The sequence below is a fragment of the Geotrypetes seraphini genome, chromosome 15, assembly GCF_902459505.1.
Source record: "Geotrypetes seraphini chromosome 15, aGeoSer1.1, whole genome shotgun sequence".
Classification (NCBI taxonomy): Eukaryota; Metazoa; Chordata; class Amphibia; order Gymnophiona; family Dermophiidae; genus Geotrypetes; species Geotrypetes seraphini.
In genome coordinates, this window is record NC_047098.1 from 64050494 (window position 1) to 64071706 (window position 21213).

General features: G+C 42.8%; 1 protein-coding gene across 4 annotated transcripts in view; it reads right to left on the reverse strand.

Moving 5' to 3' along the window:
* PAFAH1B1 (platelet activating factor acetylhydrolase 1b regulatory subunit 1) overlaps positions 1-21213 on the reverse strand; it is a 129523-nt gene that overhangs the window by 99356 nt on the left and 8954 nt on the right. The window contains exon 1 of one of the 4 annotated variants that reach the window (XM_033922628.1): positions 11475-11630. The exons of the other annotated variants lie outside the window; for them this stretch is intronic. The gene's annotated coding sequence lies outside the window, so the exon portion shown is untranslated. Of the gene's footprint in view, positions 1-11474; positions 11631-21213 lie in introns of those variants that run through there. 4 annotated transcript variants of the gene reach the window in all.

The window sequence follows — 21213 nt, forward strand, 5'->3', positions numbered from 1 at the left end:
CACACAAAAAGCACAGTTACTTACCGTAACGGGTGTTATCCAGGGACAGCAGGCATATTCTCACGTATGGGTAACGTCACTGACGGTACCCCGGTATGGACCACTTTAAAAGTGCTTCGACGCAAACCGCGCGTGTGTGAGAATATGCTGCCTGCTTGTCCTGGGATAATGGCCTTTTTCCAAGGCCACCTACATGAATATGAAGGATAGATGACGCTTGTATGTACTTTTTTAGAGCATACTAATTTATTTTACACCACTGGCCAGTGAACTACATTACTTGATTTATGAAGAAATTTAAGGCCAAGCTAGAATAAAAAGTTGATTCTAATAGCCAAATGTATGCCTTACAATGTGGTACACAGACAAATCTATTGGGTCAATGAAGAAATTAAAATAAAATGCCAGAAAGTTGAATCACAAAATTCACAAGTGGTTCCAGACTTTCACACCACTGTACTTATCTACAGGAGGTGCTCTCTATGGACAGCAGGAAACTAATCTTACAGCATGGATAACTTCACCAATAGAGCCTACTTAGGAAGCTTCACAGGCTTAGAATACATATGAAGCTTCTGAGTCACTCCACTGGGTATTCAAACCAATTTCTGCCTGCTGATTTCCCATGGGATCAACTCAGCCTATTTACAGCAGTGTCTCTCAAGCTGTGTGCCACAGCACAATAGTGTGCCCCAAAGAGATGCCCCTCAAAAGGTTCCAGAATTTTACTTTAATTTTTAAAAATACCCTTCATAGATATATACTAGACTAGATGACATGTACATCGCGTACACAAGTCTGTCAATGTTATGAGTGTCTGTATGCATAAAGATAACAACTGCCCAGATTGATCCTTGAAAACTATCAGCAAGTATTTTTTATGCAGTAGTTATTCCAACTTGAGCAACAAAGCATTTGGGGGTTGGGGGGGCAGAAATCCGAGGGAGCAGTATGTGCTGGGAGATGAGAGGCTGATAAGCACTGACGGAGAAAAGGACCTTGGGGTAATTGTGTTTGAGGACCTAAAACTGTGTGATAAGGTTGTGGCTGTAGCCAGAAGTACGCTAGGCTGTATAGAAAGAGGAACAACTAGCAGAAGGGAGGTGTTGATGCCGCTATATAGGTCATTGGTGAGGCCACACTTGGGAGTATTGTGTTCAGTTTTAGAGGCCGTATCTGGTGAAGGATATAAAAAGACTTGAAGCGGTCTAGAGAAGGCAACAAAAATGGTAAGGGTTTGAATCAAAAGAAGCATGAGAAGAGACTGGAAGACCTAAATATGTATACTCATAAGAATTGCCGCTGCTGGGTCAGACCAGTGGTCCATCGTGCCCAGCAATCCGCTCACATGGCGGCCCTTTGGTCAAAGACCAGTGCTCTAAATGAGTCCAGCCTCACCTGCTTATGTTCCAGTTTAGCAGGAACTTGTCCAACTTTATCTTGAATCCATGGAGGGTGTTTTCCCCTATAACAGACTCTGGAAGAGCATTCCAGTTTTCTACCACTCTCTGGGTGAAGAAGAACTTCCTTACGTTTGTACGGAATCTATCCCCTTTCAACTTTAGAGAGTGCCCTCTCGTTCTCCCTACCTTGGAGAGGGTGAACAAGCTGTCTTTATCTGCTAAGTCTATTCCCTTCAGTATTTTGAATGTTTAGATCATGGCCCCTCTCAGTATCCTCTTTTCAAGGGAGAAGAGGCCCAGTTTCTCCAATCTCTCACTGTATGGCAACTCCTCCAGCCCCTTAACCATTTTAGTTGCTCTTCTCTGGACCCTTTCTAGTAGTACCGTGTCCTTCTTCATGTACGGCAACCAGTGCTGGACGCAGTACTCCAGGTGAGGGCGCACCATGGCCCAGTACAGTGGCACGATCCCTTCTTTTTTTGAACATCATTTTTATTAAACAGACCACAAGAGAAAAGCATTCCTAGCATTCTGTTTGCCCTTTTCGCCGCCACCGCACATTGCAGGATGGCTTCGTCGACTTGTCGATCAAAACTCCTAAGTCTCTCCAAGTATCACCCCAGACATCCTGTATTCGTGCATGAGATTTTTGTTACTGCCATGCATCACTTTACACTTATCCACGTTGAACCTCATTTGCCATGTCGATACCCATTTCTCGAGCTTGATTATGTCACGTTGCAGATATTTGTAATCCCCCTGTGACTTCACTACTCTGAATAACTTTGTATCGTTTGCAAATTTAATCGCCTCACTCCTCATACCAATGTTCAGATCGTTTATAAAGATGTTGAACAGCACAGGTCCAAGCACCGAGCCCTGCGGCACTCCACTAATGACGCTCTTCCAATCAGAGTATTGTCCATTTACCACCCCCCCCCCCACACACACACACACACACTCTCTGTTTCCTATGCTCCAGACAGTTTTTAATCCACGTGAGTATTTCACTCTCGATTCCATGGCTCACAATTTTCCGAAGTAGTCGTTCATGTGGAAGTTTGTCGAACGCCTTCTGAAGATCCAGATATACAATGTCGACCGGGTCGCCTTTGTCTATCTGCCTGTTTACTCCCTCGAACAAGTTCGTCAAACAAAATCTGCCTTTGCTGAAACCGTGCTGGCTGGTCCTCATCAGACCATGTCCGTCAAGGTGATCAATGATGCAGTCCTTTATCAGCGCCTCTACCATCTTTCCTGGGACCAAAGTCAGACTCTGGGGAGATAAGATATAGATGTCTAAATACTTGAAAGGTATTAATATAGAACCAAATCTTTTCTAGAGAAGAGAAAATGGTGAAACTAGAGGGTATAATTTGAGTTTGCAGTGAGGAAGACTCAAGAGCAATGTTAGGAATTCTTTTTCATGGAGAGGGTAGTAGATGCCTGGTATGCCCTCCCGAGGGAAGTGGTAAAGGAAAACGGTGATGGAATACAATAACGCATGGGATAAACAGAGGATCTCTAATTAGAAAATGAAGGATGTAAATTAAAGAACTAAGGCCAGTAGTAGTTGGTGTAGGATGGGCTGGGGAGGGCATCAATGGGAACTTCACTAACTTGGAACATGAGGATGTTACTGGCCAGACTTTATGGTAGATATCCTGCAAACAGGATGGATGGATAAGCTGAAGTGAGCTTGGACAGCATCTTCAGCATTTGGAACCTAGGACAATACCAAATGGACTTCACAGTCTATGGCTCAGAAATATCAGAGAAACGACAAGTTACTTTAATCATGTATTTTTAATGGGTATAACTAATGGGCAGACTGGATGGACCATTCAGGTCTTTATCTGCCATTATTTACTATGTTACTATGTAAAGCAATCAAGGCTTTGTTACAGTTTGGATCTTATCTTTGCGAACTTGGATCATCAGCTCTGACAGAAATCAAATTTTAAAAAAAGAGAACTAGATGGTCAATGATGAAATGCATGTTTGCTTGTCGATTTGAATCACGTTTTGAGTTAATTTGCACTAAAAAACAAGCACATTCATTGCATTGATTAGCAATGCATGCGAATAGGCTTATTTTAAAAATTTATATTCTATATATCCTGCAATTCTATGAAGAGTACAATGAAATATCCAAATGGAAAACAATAAAATTACAGCCTTCTCATACAATACATTTCAATAAAACAACGAACATATTACAATACAACCAAGAATGAACAAAAACAACAAAACATCTCTGCTTCTACTTGACTGCTAGCTCATTACTCGCTGTTACTGTTCGAAAAAGCACGCAAAATTTTTTTTTTTTTTAAGTTTTCAGCTTTTGTCTAAACTGTAAAACCGATGATACTTGCCTAAGATCCATACAGAGCCTGTTCCAACAAATAGGACCCCTGAACAGAAAATATTACTTTCCAGGGACTTGGAAGTTTAACCACTGACAGGGAGGGCACATCAAGACTTATGTTAAATGTGCAGAAGACAAAAGTGATGCATTTGGCTAGAACACCCTATGGATGGCTCACTTTCATCCTTAAGGATCCTTGATAGTGTGGTGTGTTTGTCCTCAGAATTCCAGTACCTTGGGATGGTTATTGATCCACAATTAACATTTAGGCAGCATGTACTGGACATGATTACGAAGTGTATTTTAAATTGCATCTGGTAAGTAAACTATCACTATTTGTCATGAGATGATTATAGAAACATTCTTCAAATGACATGCGTTATCGACATTTGATTACTGCAATAATTTTATTGTTGGGCATCCCTCTGGTGATGTTAAAATCTTTGCAGATAGCCCTGAACCCTATTATTAGAGCATTATTTTGGCTTAAGAAAAAAATGAACATGTAACTGAATACTATCTCAAACTTTTCTGGCTTAAGACTGAATTCAGGATCAAATACAAAAGGGGTGTGGTTGCAGCTATTGCAAAGTCCAAACTAAACCCAAGACACACCAACTCCATCTCACTAGAAGGCCTGGACAGCCTCATTTTCTCTATAGGTCATGATAAAAAAAAAACATATTCGTATTAATCTACAGAACCCCCTCCTCCCCTATGTCTGTACTAGACGAACTAAGAACCATTATAAGTGACCTCTCAGTCAACCACAAATAAATCATCTTAGGAGACTAACTTTGCTGAATACTCAGACATCACCAGTGCACCAAGGGAATTCAAAGACACTGTCTGACCTAGGTTTCATCCAACAAGTCCACTCCCCCACCCACTCCTCTGAGAACACTCTAGATCTGATCTTCATCTCCAAAAGCCCGCAACTCGACAACAAACCAACCCTACTAACAAACACTCAGGTCCCCTGGATTGACCATCATGTAATCTTGTTCAACCTACACGTCAAGATCAAAGGGCCCATAGAAAATCCAGCGTCACAAAAAGCAGTCACACTCAACCCAAAGTCGGTCAACCTTCATGATTTTTTCATTGGCATCTCCAAAATAGATCTACTCACAAGTTCCATGACAAACTCACTAGAGGAAAAGGCACAAGCATGCCATTCTGGCATAAAGTCACTATACGAGAAATTAGCAAGAATCAAAAAAGTCAAACATATACACAAGATCTTTCTTATCACCCTGATTCACAGAAAGCCTGAGAGACCAAAAAAGGAAAGTCAGGAAAGCGGAAAAATCCTGGTGCAAAACACACAGCCGAACACAAATCCACCTGGAAAAGCCTCTTGAAAGATTATAAACTAGCAACACTCGCAAACAAAAAAAGGCATATTTCACAAACCTAATATCCAAAATCCCCAACAGATCAAAGGCCATCTTCTCACTGTTGAAAAATCTTTTCACCTCCTCCCAAGGACCACACCACATCAAACAATCAAACTTAAGACAGTGAATCCCTCTCAAATTTTTTCCATGACAACATATCAAAGATATGAGAATCCTTAGATTTAGAAGCCAAATCTCTGCCAAGTTTCCATTGATGACCTAAAAAGCACAATATCCCTGCCTACAAGGTGTGCAAAACGCCGCAATCTGACTCCTAAAAAATCTGGGCTTCCGCAACCATGTCACCCCTGCACTAACATCCTTGCACTGGCTACCTATCCAAAAACGATGCACCTTTAAAGCCTTAGTGCTAGCTTTCAAGACTTTCCACAAAATGACACCAAACTACATAGCATCAAAACTTCAAAATTACATCTCCAACCAATCACTGAGATCCCAAACAGAAAAACGGCTGGTCCTGCCACAAGGCAACTCACTCACGTCCGAGACAGCCCAAAGACGCTCATATTCTCATTACATACCCAGAATGTGGCACATCATCCCCCCATCCATTAGATCACTGGACAGTCTTTGGAACTTCAGAAAAGCTGTAAAAAAACCTTCCTCTTCACAAACCAAGCTCCTTGAAGACCCACGACTACACCCCAGACAGATGGAATCCAAAAGACACCACCCAATACACCACATGGAATCTCACTAAAACTCGCATGCCACCACAAATATAACCTGAAATACTACCACACTCTCCGACAACAAAGATGCACCCACCTGCAAAGAAAAGCTACTTCACTGCCTAATATATCTACACTGAAAATGCTGCAATTTAAACCACCCTATGTCCACTAAGTCTGTATTTGTACATAAGAATTGCCGCTGCTGGGTCAGACCAGTGGTCCATCCTGCCCAGCAGTCCGCTCACATGGCAGCCCTCAGGTCAAAGACCAGTGCTCTAAATGAGTCCAGCCTCACCTGCGTACATTTCAGTTTAGCAGGAACTTGTCCAACTTTGTCTTGAAACCCTGGAGGGTGTTTTCCCCTATAACAGATTCTGGAAGAGCGTTCCAGTTTTCCACCACTGCATGTTATGTCTATACTGTAATTGCTGTAATCTAAACCCCATTGTCCATGCTGTAAAGTCTATGTCTTACTAAAATTTGTCCTACCTATACTATGAATGTACTCCTGTAACCTGCTCTGGGCTCCTTTGAGAGAACAAGCTAAATAAATGACTAAATAAATAAATAAAATAAATTATTATTAACCCATTTAAATGTGCAAGGATATGCTCCATATCTGGAAGAATTCACGAGAGCCATTCAGGAAGCCGCTCAGCGCCGACCAGCAGTGCCAAAGTGCGCTCCCGCTCAGTACTGTTCCGAGGCTGAAACCAGAACTCACAGCAACGGGGTAGGAGCACGGAAAACTCGCTCCTGCCCACTACACCTCTGAACCACCAGGGATTCCAGCGGCAAGGAGATAAGATGGACAGGGCAGGGAGGGGGGGACGACAGTGTGCAGAGCCTGGTGGCCTGGCGGAGGCCTGCAATAAGTCTGGGAGGGAGGCAGGTGTGCGCTTGCCCGAATATAAACAGAGACCCCCATTTTTGGCCCAATTTTTGACCCCCAAAATCCCAGTTTATATTAGAGTATAAACGGTATGTATGTTATGTTGTGTTCCACTTTGTGAAAGGTAGATTATAAATAAAACAAACAATTCTATTCTATCTACTTTAGTTTCACCTTTATTACATTACCCATGTATAGCTTAAAGAACTTTAAACAAATAACTCTCAAATTTAGTTTTTTGTTGGTTTTGCAAATTTTATAATTTCAATTATAATGTGCCGTGAAAAACATTTGCTCCATTTAGAATGCTGGTCCCAAAAAAAGTTTGGGAGACAGATTTACAGACCAAGAACTACTCCTTGGGAAGGTAGATTGGTATTAGATGATTTGTAACCTGCTTTCAATGGAGAATACCTACTACAGGTAAGTAACAGTTTTATTTGTGGAAAGGAGGATAGAAAGCCCTCCCTAGCTATAGACTGCATTCAAAAGAAAAAGGGGGAAAACAAAAAGGCATTGCAACAAAACAGACAGCAGTATATTTTTGGTGGCAGTTAGTCCTTTTCACAAACCTACATATTATATATATTTTATTTATTTATTTAAAGTAACCTAGAACATTAAAGAAAATGGGCGTAAAGAAGAAGAGCTGAATTATAATCCACAAAATAATTCTGGAAGATTGACTGGTCAAATTTCATCATGTTGTTCGGTACATTTATCCTCACCCTAGTTAGTGAGAGTCTGAAACAAAGTATCATGCTAAAAACCTGGAAGGAATCAATCATCCGTCCAATTATTAAAGATCATAAAGTTAGCGTTGAGGACAAATCAAATTATAGACCAATAACTAACATTCAGTTTTTAGCAAAACTAACCGAGAAGGTGGTATTTAATCAAATATCAGAATTTATTGAAAAAACTAACATCTTGCACCCAAACCAGACAGGTTTCAGACAGCATCATTCTACAGAATACTCATTGATAGGCATGACTACATCCATCCAATATTTCTTGGATCATCAATCGGTTCTTCTAATCTCAATTGATCTCTCAGCCGCTTTCGATACGATCGACTATGAGCTTTTGTTAAACAGACTACAATCTATTGGCATTACAGACCAGGTTTTTTCTTGGTTTGTATCGTATTTTACTGTCGTACTTCATCTGTATTTTTTAATAACACAACTTCTGATAGTTTCTCTACTACATACGGTGTTACCCAAGGGTCTATTCTGTCCCCACTTTTGTTTAACATTTTTCTTGCCCCATTGATGACTCTGTGCCAATCCATTGGCTTTAATGTATTTGCCTACGTTGATGACATTCAGCTCCTACATCCGTTAGATACTAATAATCCCCTGGATACAATAACAATTAATATGAAATTTGAAAAAATACACCAATGGCTGAATACTAATAGACTAGCACTCAACGTTAATAAATCAAATGTGATGCTCTTTCCATGGAGAGATAATTTAAAACTGAATTTTCCAATCTCTATTAAGGGCTCTCCCTTACAACCAGTAAGTAATATTAAGATTCTAAGATTCTAGGGATTATTTTTGATTACAAACTATCCTTTCATGATCACATTAGTAGCATTATCAAATCAACTTTCTTTAGGCTTTGCCAAATTCGCTCAGTTTCACAATTTCTCTGCACTAAATTCCTCAATATTCTTATCCACTCTCTCGTAATTTCCAAAATCGATTACTGCAATGCCCTATTCAAGGGAATAGCTCAAAATGAAATCAAGCGTCTACAAATTATTCAGAATCCTTCTATCAAGCTCATATTCAAAGCCAAGAAGTTTGATCACGTAACACCCCTTCTCAATAAAGCACACTGGCTTCCAGTTGCTCACCGGATAACATATAAACTATGTTTGCTCACATTCAAATCACTTCTTTACAAAACTCCAGCTTTCATTTATAAATTAATTCCATATACAGAACGTTAAGATCTACTGAACAGCACTTGCTGACGATTCCCTCTTAGAATTATTAATACTAGAAGGCAATTGATTTTTTCTGTTACAGCCCCCCAAACTTGGAACTCACTTCCTATTCACTTGAGGGAAGAACACAACTTAGAAAAATTCAAAAGTAAACTAAAGAGCTTTCTTTTTAAAGACGCCTTTGAAAATTAGCCATTTAATCTTCCAACCAATTTTACTTTTTCTCTCTAATTTTATTGAAGTAATTTTTAACTTCCCTTTCTTTCTGTATCTCCCTTATATGTCTCTTTAACTTTTAAATAATTTGTAGTTCTTATCCCTCTCTTCCCTTATGTTCTTAGTTTTGTTACGTTTGTCAATAGTCTTGTCAGACCTGATTTTTGTTATTTATTGTATTGTTCCCCACATTTTGTAATTTTATTATTATGTACATCGCTTAGAATTATGATTAAGCGATTAATCAAATCTCCATTAAACTTGAAACTTGTCTAGAATACTTTTCTAAATAATAGTGGGCTGTGAATGTTAGGAACAGATGTCCATTTACAGTCTTGCAAATTTCCTCCAAGGAGACATTTCAAGTGGGTTATGTCCAGTCAGGTTTGACTTAAGGATCATGTCGCAGCTTAAAGGAAATGCAGTCTGCTATCCATTAGTATGCATCTAACAGCAGCCCCTACCCTATTTGGGTCAAATGGAAAGGTTGGGAGTAGAGAATGACACGGAGGAAAAATCTGTCCCCATCATCCCCGGACCACCATCCCCTTCACCGCCCCGTCCCCTTCACCGACCCAGCAGTCCCGTCCCCGCCATCCTTCACTGCCCCATCCTCGAAGCATCCAGCCTTCCCTCTCGCCACCTCACTGCCCTTTCGGCATCCCTTGCACGGTCTGTGCATCTCCCTCCCTCCCCCTTACCTTTGCGGCGCGTTTTAAGGTTTGAGAAGCTTGTTGAAAGCCACTGGAGTGTTAGTGTGTGTGTGTGTGTGTGCGTGCGTGCGCGTGTGTGTGTGTGGAAGCTTCTCCTCCGACTCTCTCTTCCCCATTTCCCAGGGTCTTATCCCCACTCTCTCTCTCTCTTTCTTCCCCATTTCCCAGGGTCTTCTCCCCACTCTCTCTCTTTCTTCCCCATTTCCCAGGGTCTTCTCCCCACTCTCTCTCTTTCTTCCCCATTTCCCAGCATCTTCTCTCCTTATTTCAAGATGCATTTGATGCATGAAAAGTAATACTTCAGGTTTCCATATTCTTCTCATTTTATTAAAACCCGCTACTACCCAATGTATTTTCCCATTGATGTTAAATTCTAAATATAAAAATTGTAACTTTCCCCCTCCTCCCCATCCTCTCATGTCTGTCCAATGTTATTTGTCTTTTTGTTTAAAATTTCTGTTACTCTAATTGTATTACCACATTCTGATGGTTTTTAAATTGTACATCGCTTAGATATTGTTATAAGCGATTCATCAAATGAACATTAAACTTGAAACTTGAAACTCTCTTTCTTTGCCAGTTCCCTTCAGGCTGCTTCAGCGTCTTCTCCTCTCCAACCCCCACCCCCCTTCACGTGGTCCAGCAGCTCCCTCCCGCCAGCCAGCCGTGCATCTCTCTCTCTTCCCCTTACCTTCTCTTTGTGGCGATTTCACGTTGTATTGCAGCCGGAGCCTTGAAGTTGCGTCGCATTGGATGCTGGAAAAGTCTCCTCTGATGCAATCGGAAACAGAAGTTGCGTCAGAGGAGACTTTGCCAGCAGCCACACACGATGCGACTTTAAGGCTCCGGCTGCAATACAACGCAAAATTGCCACAAAGAGAAGGTAAGGGAAAGGGAGGGAGGGAGATGCACGGCCAGCAGGAGAGAGGGGGCTGCCGGACTGCAAGCTCGTTCACTGCACGTGCTCACTCCTTTACCTGCGGAGACAAGACCATTCACCACTCCACGGGGCGGTGAATGGCCTTGTGCTCGTACTCGCAGTGACTTTTTTTGGTCACTGTTTCGGCGGGTTACCTGCAGCTAGCCGCGGGTAACAACCACCGTGTCATTCTCTAGTTGGGAGGACTTTCAATGGCTTCAGTACACTCCAAATAGAAGACCAAGGCTTTTATGTGGCCTGGGGAAAATGTTGAAAAAAACAAAAAGAATTGACCCCAAAATATCCACAAAGAAAATCCAGAGAATACAAAAAAAACTCTATGGAGTGACGATGTTCCCAAATGGACTTTATTTGAAAGTATCAAAGTTCCAAAGGTACACTAAAATCATCCACATAAAATAATTCCATCCACATAAAAGTAAATCATCCACATAAAAGCCTTAAAGGACCTAGTCAGCTAGAGATACAGGACCCAACACAGTCCGCGTTTCGACAAAAAGTCTTCTTCAGGGGTCCTATAAATGCAAGCAGTGTCTCACTTCCGGTTCACCACACAATTGTTTCCCACGTACTCACCATTATAGGACCCCCCCAGGGACCCCTGAAGAAGACTTTTTGTCAAAACGCGGACCGTATTGGGTCCTGTATCCCTAGCGGACTAGGTCCTTTAAGGCTTTTATGTGGATGGAATTATTTTATGTGGATGATTTTAGTGTACCTTTGGAACTTTGATACTTTCAAATAAAGTCCATTTGGGAACATCGTCACTCCACACAGTTTTATGGGTTTTTTCTGGGGAAAATGTTGGCAAGGCAATAGTAGAGACCAACCCCTCCCGAGTCACTCTGCCAAAGCAGTAGGTACCAAACAAACATTATATATCCTACCTGATGTTTGTTCCTTTAATCACTGCAGATGAATCCAGACAAGTGAGTTAAGTCCACCCACCAGCAGGTGGAGATAGAGAGCACAAAGTTGAGCTTTGCATGCCACGGTATGCTCACTGGTACTTCAGTATTCCTTGTAACAAAAAAGTAGGACCCATCGGCACAGAACTCACTCCTCACAGCTGTTGAATTCACCTCGTGGCTATGGAGTAAAGGTAGAACAGAAAGTTAACACAAAGGGTGGGGCTGTGGATTAATCTGCTTCAACTAAAGGAATGATCATCATCATCAGGTACAATAAAATGTTTCTTTCCTTGTCATCAGTAGCAGATAAATCCAGACAAGTAAGAAGGGGAGGCGGGTGGGTTGTGAGAAATACTTGAAATAGAACCCTTAATTTTTCTGAGAAGGGGATACTACTGAAGCATAGCCTCTATGACCCGAGAGCTAAGAGTGGACTCTCTTGGATGAGTTGGAGGTATGGCGACATCCTTGATGAGAGAACACACAGATTGGTTGTTATCAAAACCAATGCTGTGGTAAAAATGAAGATGACTTCCGATTGGTAAGGAAGTGGCTAAGAAGGAGAAAAAATAGCAGCTATGTGTGACCGAAACACAGCAGAAACATCGAGTCTGAGCTTTTTGAATGTTATTTGTACTTCTTATGCAGTAGCAACCCAGAAGCAGAAAAATGCAGAAACATATCGTTGCTGATGTGAATAAGAATATTTAGAGAGTACTACTTCAGCTCATTGACATTGAGCTGAAGTAGAACGGAGAACCACAGTTGACTAGGCCACCGAAGGGCTGGCAGGATCATGGTGGCCAATTGTCGCTTGACTAGCATCTTGAGAATGAGAGGAATTGGTGGGAATGCAAAAAGGAATTTGTGCACTAACTCCAGGAGAAAAGCATCTGCCTCTAGACATTGCAGGGAACAGAATTGAGGCAGCTTGCGATTGTGGGGGGACAGAAAGAGTCTGAGTCCCCCCACCCATTTTTGTGTGGCCGTCTCTATAGAATCGCCAAAAAGCTCTTCCCTTAAAACATAGTATTTTGGCTAGTCTATTTTGGAGATTAATGTCCATTTCAGAGACCCTTAACCAATCTAGATGTATCCTAGCCACTGATATAGCGGATGACCTAGATCAGGGGTAGACAATTCCGGTCCTCGAGAGCTGGAGCCAGGTCAGGTTTTCAGGATATCCACAATGAATATGTATGAGTTGGATTTGCATGCACTGCCTCCTTGAGATGCAAATCTCTCTCATGCATATTTATTGTGTATATCCTGAAAACCTGACCTGGCTCCGGCTCTCTAGGACCGGAATTGCCTACCTCTGACCTAGATGAGAACACAAAAGCATCATAGATTGATCCTGTTACATACTTTCTGGTCTGTGAAAGAGCTTAAATATTTTGCTGATATTCTGTAAAATGCTCGACAGAATATATTACTCAAAGCCAAGGAATTTCACCACCAGTTGTTTAAATACAAAGACATGTAAAAACTGGAACCAAGGATCCTGCTCACCAACACAAAATTTGATAAAGGTGTCGTCCAAAATCCCTTGAAGCACCGAGGCAAAACACTTGCATTGAAATATTTTTTCTAAAGGCCGATTCCACAAGCAATGATTGTTCTGTAAATGGAATCTAGTTGTCTTGGAGCCCCCGAGATAAATAAAGGCATTTTGTAAGAATTGACTCTTTAAAAATGCCAAATAAGGGTAATTTGAAGAGCTCTTTGGGAGGTTCAGTATAGTCCAAATCGTCCAAGTATTCAGCACTTGGTCCAGTGTCAGCTTCCAATGAGACTGTTTAGATAGGGCTTTTCTCAACTGTCCAATATACTTGGTAAAGGCAAGTCCTTCTGGAGAAGATATTCTGGAAGTTTTCGTGGTGACAGTTCTGAAGGTATGTCAGAAGACTCCTAACCAGATAAAGCTAGTGCAATAGATTGTCAAGGGAACAATGTCTTCGGGAAAAGTTACATCTTTGGGATTGATCCGATGAAGTTAATGACAAAGATTGATGAGTATTCCTTCTATGTTTCGAAGCACAAGATCGACGCAATGAGGACAGTCGTGGCAAAAGAGAGCGTGGATTTTTCGAGGTAGTGGATCAAAAGACTTCAATGCGATGAGCAAAAACCTCGATGTGAAGAGCAATGCATCTCAGAAGATCCATGAGAAGTGGCCCGATGCTTTGATGAAGAGCTGACATTGGTATGTTGAGACCTCGCACTGCTATGCTCAGGTTGGGCTGGTACTGAGGGAGTCGATGTGAGCACCCATATGCAATGCAATTTAAACATTGTATCAATCTCCCTCCTGAAATTATGCACCAGTACTAATGGCTCAGTAGCCAGAACCCACAGTGCAGCAGACTGCCTCGAAGCGGGTGACCTCAACGAAGATGCACATCAGAATGCACAAGTACCGATGGCTCAACAGCCAGTATCTTCGGTGCAGCAGTTGCCTTGAAGCGGGTGACCTCAATGAGGATGCACACCATGAAAGAGAGACAACCTGTGAAGCTAGAGAATGGTGGCATCGGTGTTTGGTCTGCATCAAGAGACTCGCTGTAGAGACCTGTGATGCTTGCTGGAAAGTGGATGACTTCTGAGCTGGCTTCCCCGATGCTATACGTTCTTCCAATGTTGATGCAGGAGTTTTCTAAGTTGACAGCTCTGAAGATTTGGCAATCCATGGCTGAGCCGAAGAACTTGTCCTATTGAATGTGACGGGCTTTGAGGGAGCACTTTTGCAAGATGGAACACTGAGCAAAAACTCATCTTGTTGTTCAGGACCAAACACTGTAGACACCAACTATGAGAGCTGGTGAAAGAAATAGGCCGCTGCACCTAGAGTATTTCTCAAAACCCATCATCGGTTTTGACAGAGGGAAATGGAGCGGAGTCATAGATAGAACTATGCCAGAAGGGAGAATACACTTCATCCAGACACCCCGGTAGAGTGTAGCCTGAAACAGAGGTGTCCTACAGAGGCAGGAGGAGCAATGAAGCTTAGCTAGTGGAAACACTGAGCCAGACTGGCCTAATGCACCATGCGCTGCTATGCACTGCAGCAGATGAGGAGCTTGCCAGGTGGCAAAACCATAACCGCAAACATAACCTGGACATGTACAGGTAAATAGCCAGATCACTAGAGCCGCAAATGCATTAGGCTAGTAAGGTGATGGAGCCAGAAACTGCAGTGGAAGTAACCACTCGCTACTTGAAAGAATAGGCTGTGGCAACTAGAGCAACCAGGCGACTACAAGCCCACAGGCGAGGCCCCTGCTGTGAACTCCATCATTGAGATACAGCTGTGGCCTATAAATATACAATCATTAATAGTAAGAAAACGAGTAAAAATCAAAAATTCCTTTATATCAACTCGTACATATTTTTTTGGATCATCAGAAACCCTTGCAGTAATCCTTCATTGTTTCATACAGAAAAACAGCTCCCGAATTGTCCCGATCCTTTTAGTTATTTAATTTAAATGGTATCTTTCTTTTTTCTTATCTTAAATCTTAGTTTACAGCACTTATCTTTTCAGTTAGATCACTGTCGGCCGGGGAACTCTTGCCGACATGTTTCGCCTATTCAGGCTTTTTCAAGGCTGTCCCCTGCATAAAAAATCTCGTATTACTACAAGTTCACCTACTACAGATCCTTTATCAATATATACTCCTTAATATGTGTAGCACAAATTTTCTTACCAAATTCTACCACAGTCCATCATCTAGTCTTTCTTTTTAATTGACAAGATGGTGGCAGCGTTTTTTTCTATTTATATACGCTATGCTATGACGTCAACCCATATGTCATTACGTTTGTATTTCATTAACTCATCAAGTAGTTCTTATTGCCATTATTTATAAAATTATAGCTGTATTCATAGCATTGGATGTGGTAGTTATCTCTATATCAACAGTTGTCCATTCAATTTCTAAATGAAGTCCTTTTGGTATTACAGTATCTAATGTAAAAATCTGTTTCTGCTCTCTATAGTTCAGCCACCGTTCAGTTACCACCCTCCTCTTATTTGATCAATTACTCACCACTTTATTTCACTCCAATGATGGGTTTTTTTTAATCATGCCAGTGCTGTACCAGTGGAGCTTGCATCGCTCCTGTTGTAATTCACAATTTAATAATAATTTATTTCTTATATACCACCAAAGCCGTAATAGTTCTAGGCAGTTTACAATAAAGAAGGGCTGGACAATCAGCGATGGGTACAATCAGCAAAAGGGTACAATCAGCAGATACAGATACAACTAATATATGTAAGCAAGGAACTGGTATAATAAGGGTCAAAGTAAGGAGATCGGGAAGGAAGGTACAGAGAGAGGTCTTGGGGAGCAAGGGTAGGGTAAGGTGTCTTAGGCTACAAATCGGTTAAATAGATTAGTTTTTAATAATTTTCTGCAGTTTAGGTAGGATGAGGAGCGCGAGAAAATATTGCTCATCCAATCATTTAGTTGACCTGCTTGGAAGGCTAGAGTTCTGTTCAGTTATCTTTTGTAACAGCAGGCCTTTAGAGTTGGATGGCTGAATTTATGTTCATTTAATCAGATATGCACCAGTCATCTCATCACCCCTGTATGGGAAGGGCTCTGCAGGTAGTAACTAAGGCCACCACCATGGACAGGAGCAATGGATACACAGGTGGGCATCCATCAGTGCCCATCTGTGTATGCCAGATTGGAGAGCACCGAGAAGACAGACAGGTCCCATTTTCCCAGAAAGAAGGAAAAGTGGTACTTGCAGCTCCCCAATGGTTACACAAATCTAATAGACATAAGCTCTGTATTGTTCGTACATCACAGCAGGCCACTGAGGCTGGATACCAACTCCAGACCTGGGAAGTAAATCCCAGGCCTGCCCAAGAAAAAGCTAAGCAGAAACTTGCCCAAGGAATACCAAAACTCATGTCATGGGCCAGTATAGCCACCATCCACAAGGGATAGAGAAGAACACCCTGCAGTACAGAGTCTGAATGAATTAGTACACGGTGGAACATCATACAATAGTGACCCAGGCGAGAGCCCCCATAAGCTGCACCTTGCTAAGGAGTCCTTCACTCCTTATACCCCAACTGGGAAGGGGAAGGAAGGCTGCAAATCAAGGACAGGGAATGGACTAGCATACCGCCTTGTTGCAGGGACAGCCATCCACCTAGGAAAAGGAAGGGAACACAGTATCTGGCTGCCGAGCAACACCATCAGGTACCCTCTGTCCCTGCTAGCGAGCTCCAAAATTATTGAAGCCACAGGCCTATTTGAACCCTGGAGCAACACCAATGAAAAGGCAGAATATAGTTCCCCAAGTGCAGTGCATCCAGAGCCCTTAAAAAAATTGAGTCTCCTGTGTCTTAGAGCAGGGCTAGTAGGCAAGTCCGGTCCTCGAGAGCCGGAGCAAGGTCAGGTTTTCAGGATATCCACAATAAATATGCACGACATAGGTTTGCATCTCAAGGAGGCAGTGCATGTAAATCCATCTCGTACATATTCATTGTGGATATCCTGAAAACCTGAAGAGCCGGAATTGCCTACCCCTGTCTTAAAGGAAAGGAGACCAAAACACAAACCCCTCAAGCGAGCAAAGAGAAAGTAAAATTTTTGTGGGAAAGTGGGCCCATTCCCCACAGTATCCCTGAGAAGGCTCAAATGGGTCCCGCTCTGGCTAGGGATCTCCATGTAGGAGCCAGCCAAACTGGAAAAAATAGGACACCCCTGTAACTGAAAAAGGCTCCTCAAGCCTAGGCTCCAGTACTCTGTACAGAGGTTAAGCCTGGAAATCCCTGAATACCTGAGAGAGCCCAACTGCGGGCTCATACCAAGCATCTGCTGACAGACCCAAGGCAGCCAATAAAGAGTGGGAACCTGCAATATGCAGAAACCCCAAATCAGTGCAAAGCAGTCCTCTAAACTCAGGAGGGAGACTGGTTAGCAAGCCCCTCCCCCGGCCTGTATCTGTGTTGGGAAAGACAATACTAAATGAAAAGAAGAAAGCCTCTACAGCTGCGAGAGAAAAAGCGACAAAGGGCCTTAACAGGGGATGTGAAGAAACAGGTCTGACTGTGAAAACAAAGACCAGGCCTCGAAGGGAAGAGAGCAATCTGGCCCTTGCTTGAAACCCAGGCGAGGACGAGCAGTACAATATGCAACATTCACGGAGCCCAGTTCGATGAAATATCCCCCCCAACCCACAATGGGAACGGTACTGATGCCAGGACCCCACCAAGGAGTCCATGGGTGTAGGAACTGCACGGTGAGATTGACAGACCTCCTAAATGTAAGAAAACACATCCTCGAGGTTAGGCTTTAGACAAGAGGGGAAACAAATACAAAATAGGAAAAACAGTGGTAAAACTGCTGAAGAATACATGCAGTACTCATTGTCAGTTGACACCATTTGCATCCAATACACTTCACTCCCTCTAGGTTTAACTTTCCTTAAAAAAATAAATAAATAAATAAATAATTTGTACAAGAGAAGGGAGCCAGGAGTGCAGGATTAGGCCAAATGGGGGCACCAGAAAAGGGTAGGGAACTGGTACCACCAGCTATACCCAAAATAGGCACCCAGGAGAACCGATCCCCAAGCTCAATAGAATTAGCAGAGCTAAAAAACAAAAGCTTAGCTGCATCTGAAGCTAGGCCAAGCCACCACTTACAGGCCAGCTTGAGCAGCAGAAGAAACCAGGAGCAGGATAAAGACCATCCATCTGCCTGCGGAGATAGAGAATACTGAACTAACAGTGAGCATACCATTGCCTATATAGCAGAGCTCAACTATGTGTTATTTCCACCTGCTGGTAGGTGGACTTTAACTCATTTTGTCTGGATGCATCTGCTGCTGACAACAAAGAAAGAAGACTTGCACTGGTGATCACAAACAACCAATGGGAGGAAGGGAAGAGGAATCCAGCAGAAGACCCCAAAGGAAATGAGCAGGAATTTATTTAAAAATTTATATACCGCATAAAAACTATACGGTTTACAAAATTACATGCATAGATACTAAAACATGTTTCGACAAAACGAACACAATAAAACATTAACTAACAGTATCATTATTAAAACCTTTTTTCAAATTCATCCTACAAGATGGAAAGACAAATGTCCCATCACTCCAAACTTGCTACACTTTTGAGAAGAGGCTGCAGATAGTAGTCAAAATCATAGGAGGCAAGAGCCCACCAAGTCAACAGAGCTAACTGAAGAGGACACATATAGGCATGAGCTATCCCCTCCATACCTCTCCAAAAAAAACAAAAAAGATTTCAGAAACAACCCATCACAGAAGGGGCAAAGAGAGTCGGCAACTATACCTGGCTGCCAGCTCACACAGGCCATGCAATGCTAGCATCCCAGCCCGGACACAGGCAATTTCCCTTCCCGTCATCCTATTGCTCTGTGTACGGAACTTTTTTTCTATCTAAAACATACTGCTGAGAAATGCTGTTTCATGTTTATAAATTTTGTGTTTTACCCTGCCTAGGCTGTAGGTGGGTTAAAAATGAATACAAAATAAACAACAACATAAGAATGGCTGCTGCTGGGTCAGACCAGTGGTCCATCGTGCCCAGCAGTCCGCTCACACGGAAGCCCTTAGGTCAAAGACCAGTGCCCTAACTGAGACTAGCCTTACCTACGTACGTTCTGGTTCAGCAGGAACTTGTCTAACTTTGTCTTGAATCCCTGGAGAGGGTTTTCCCCTATAACAGCTTCCGGAAGAGTGTTCCAGTTTTCCACCACTCTCTGGGTGAGGAAGAACTTCCTTACGTTTGTACGGAATCTATCCCCTTTCAACTTTAGAGAGTGCCCTCTCGTTCTTCCTACCTTGGAGAGAGTGAACCCTACCTTGGAGAGGGTGAACAATGTTGGACCTGTATATGGGGCAGGGAAGGAGAGGTGCTGACCTATAAGTTCCAACACTGACGATCCATGCTGGACCAATGCCCTTGAGTACGGAGACTGTCGAGGTGAGCCCCCCAAACGTAGGTCAAGGAATCTGTCGTGAGGACCTTCTGAAACAGTAAACCTCTGAAAAGATTGGAAGAGAGCATCCACCAGCAGACAGAATGTCTCAACGAAGGAGTGACTGTAATGTATCGAGAGAGTGAACATAAGTGCCGCTGCCAGTGCCCACTGAGGAATTCTGAGGTGAAGTCTGGCAAAAGGAGTCACGTGAACTGTCGAGGCCATGTGACCTAGTAGTACCATCATGTGTCTCACTGAGATTAAAGAGCGGGAAGACACTTTGTGACAGAGTTGAAGAGGAGCATCCATATGTTGTTGAGAAAGGAATGCTCTGAGTTGGATAGTGTCCAGAACAGCTCCGATGAACTGTAGATTCCGAGAGGGCTGAAGTTGGGATTTGGGAAAGTTGATTTCGAATCCCAAGCTTTGTAGGAACCACGTAGTCCATTGGGTCGCTACAATAACCCCCTGAGATGTTGAATCTTGATGAGCCAGTCATCTAGGTAGGAAACACCTGAAGACCATGGTTCCTTAGGCACTTGGTGAACACTCTGGGAGATGCCAAAGGGTAGCACTCTGTATTGATAATGCTGATTCCCTACCCAAAATCTGAGGTACTGAAGAGAGGCCGGATGAATGGGAATGCGAGTGTAAGCCTCCTTGATATCTAGAGAACATAACCAATCGTTCTGATCTAGAAGGAGGTAGAGGGATGCCAGGGACAGCATACAAAATTTTTCTTTGACTAAAAATTTTTTTGAAAGCCCCGAGATCCAGAATGGGTTGCAGATCACCCGTCTTCTTCAGAACTAGGAAGTAACGGGAGTAAAACCTCCTGCTCTGCTGTTTCAGAGGAACTTCCTCGATGGCACGGAGATGAAGCAGAGCTTGAGCTTCCTGAAGAAGGGTGGTCTGGGATGGATTGGAAGGATACTCTCTTGGAGGAAGCTCTGGTGGAACCCGAGTGAAATGGAGAGTATTCTTCTCTGATTATTGACAGCACCCAGAGGTCGGACGTAATGGTCTCCCATCGATGGTAAAAATGATGGAGAAAATGATGGACCTCCTATGGGGGGAAAGGAGGAAAGAGGCAGAACGATGGAGGTTATGCTCTGTTTGAGACAGTCAAAAAGGCTGAGCAGCCTTAGGTGCAGCAGAAGGCTGAGGTTTCTGTTGCTTCTACTGCAGTTGTTTCTTGGGGGGTGCTTGGGTGTAAGGAGCCGCCCTTGGAGGATAACGCCTCAGGAAGGATGGAAGAGGTCGAGAAAGTTTTGCAGAAGCTGGCTTGGGCTTTGGTCTGACAACTAAAGCAAAAGATTTTTCATGTTCAGACAACTTCTTGGTGGCAGCCTCTATGGATTCATCAAAGAGGTCATTGCCCTCACAAGGAATATTAGCCAGCCGATCCTGAAGATTGGGGTCCATATCAATGGTGCGAAACCAGGCCAGGAAAGCATTGCCACTGAGAAAGCAGTGACCCTGGAAGAAAGTTTGAAGGCATCTTTCGATGACTGGAGAAGATGTAACCTGAGTTGCGCCAAGGTCGCAGTAAGTTGTTGAAACTCTAAATGTCTATGTTGATCCAGGTTTTGTGTAAAATCTGGAAGGTGGTCAATCAGGAACTTAAAATAAGTTATAAAGATAAAATTAAAATTGAGGACTCTGGAAGCCATCATGGAATTCTGATAGAGACAACGGACAAATTTGTCCATGGACTTACCCTCTCTTCCAGGAGG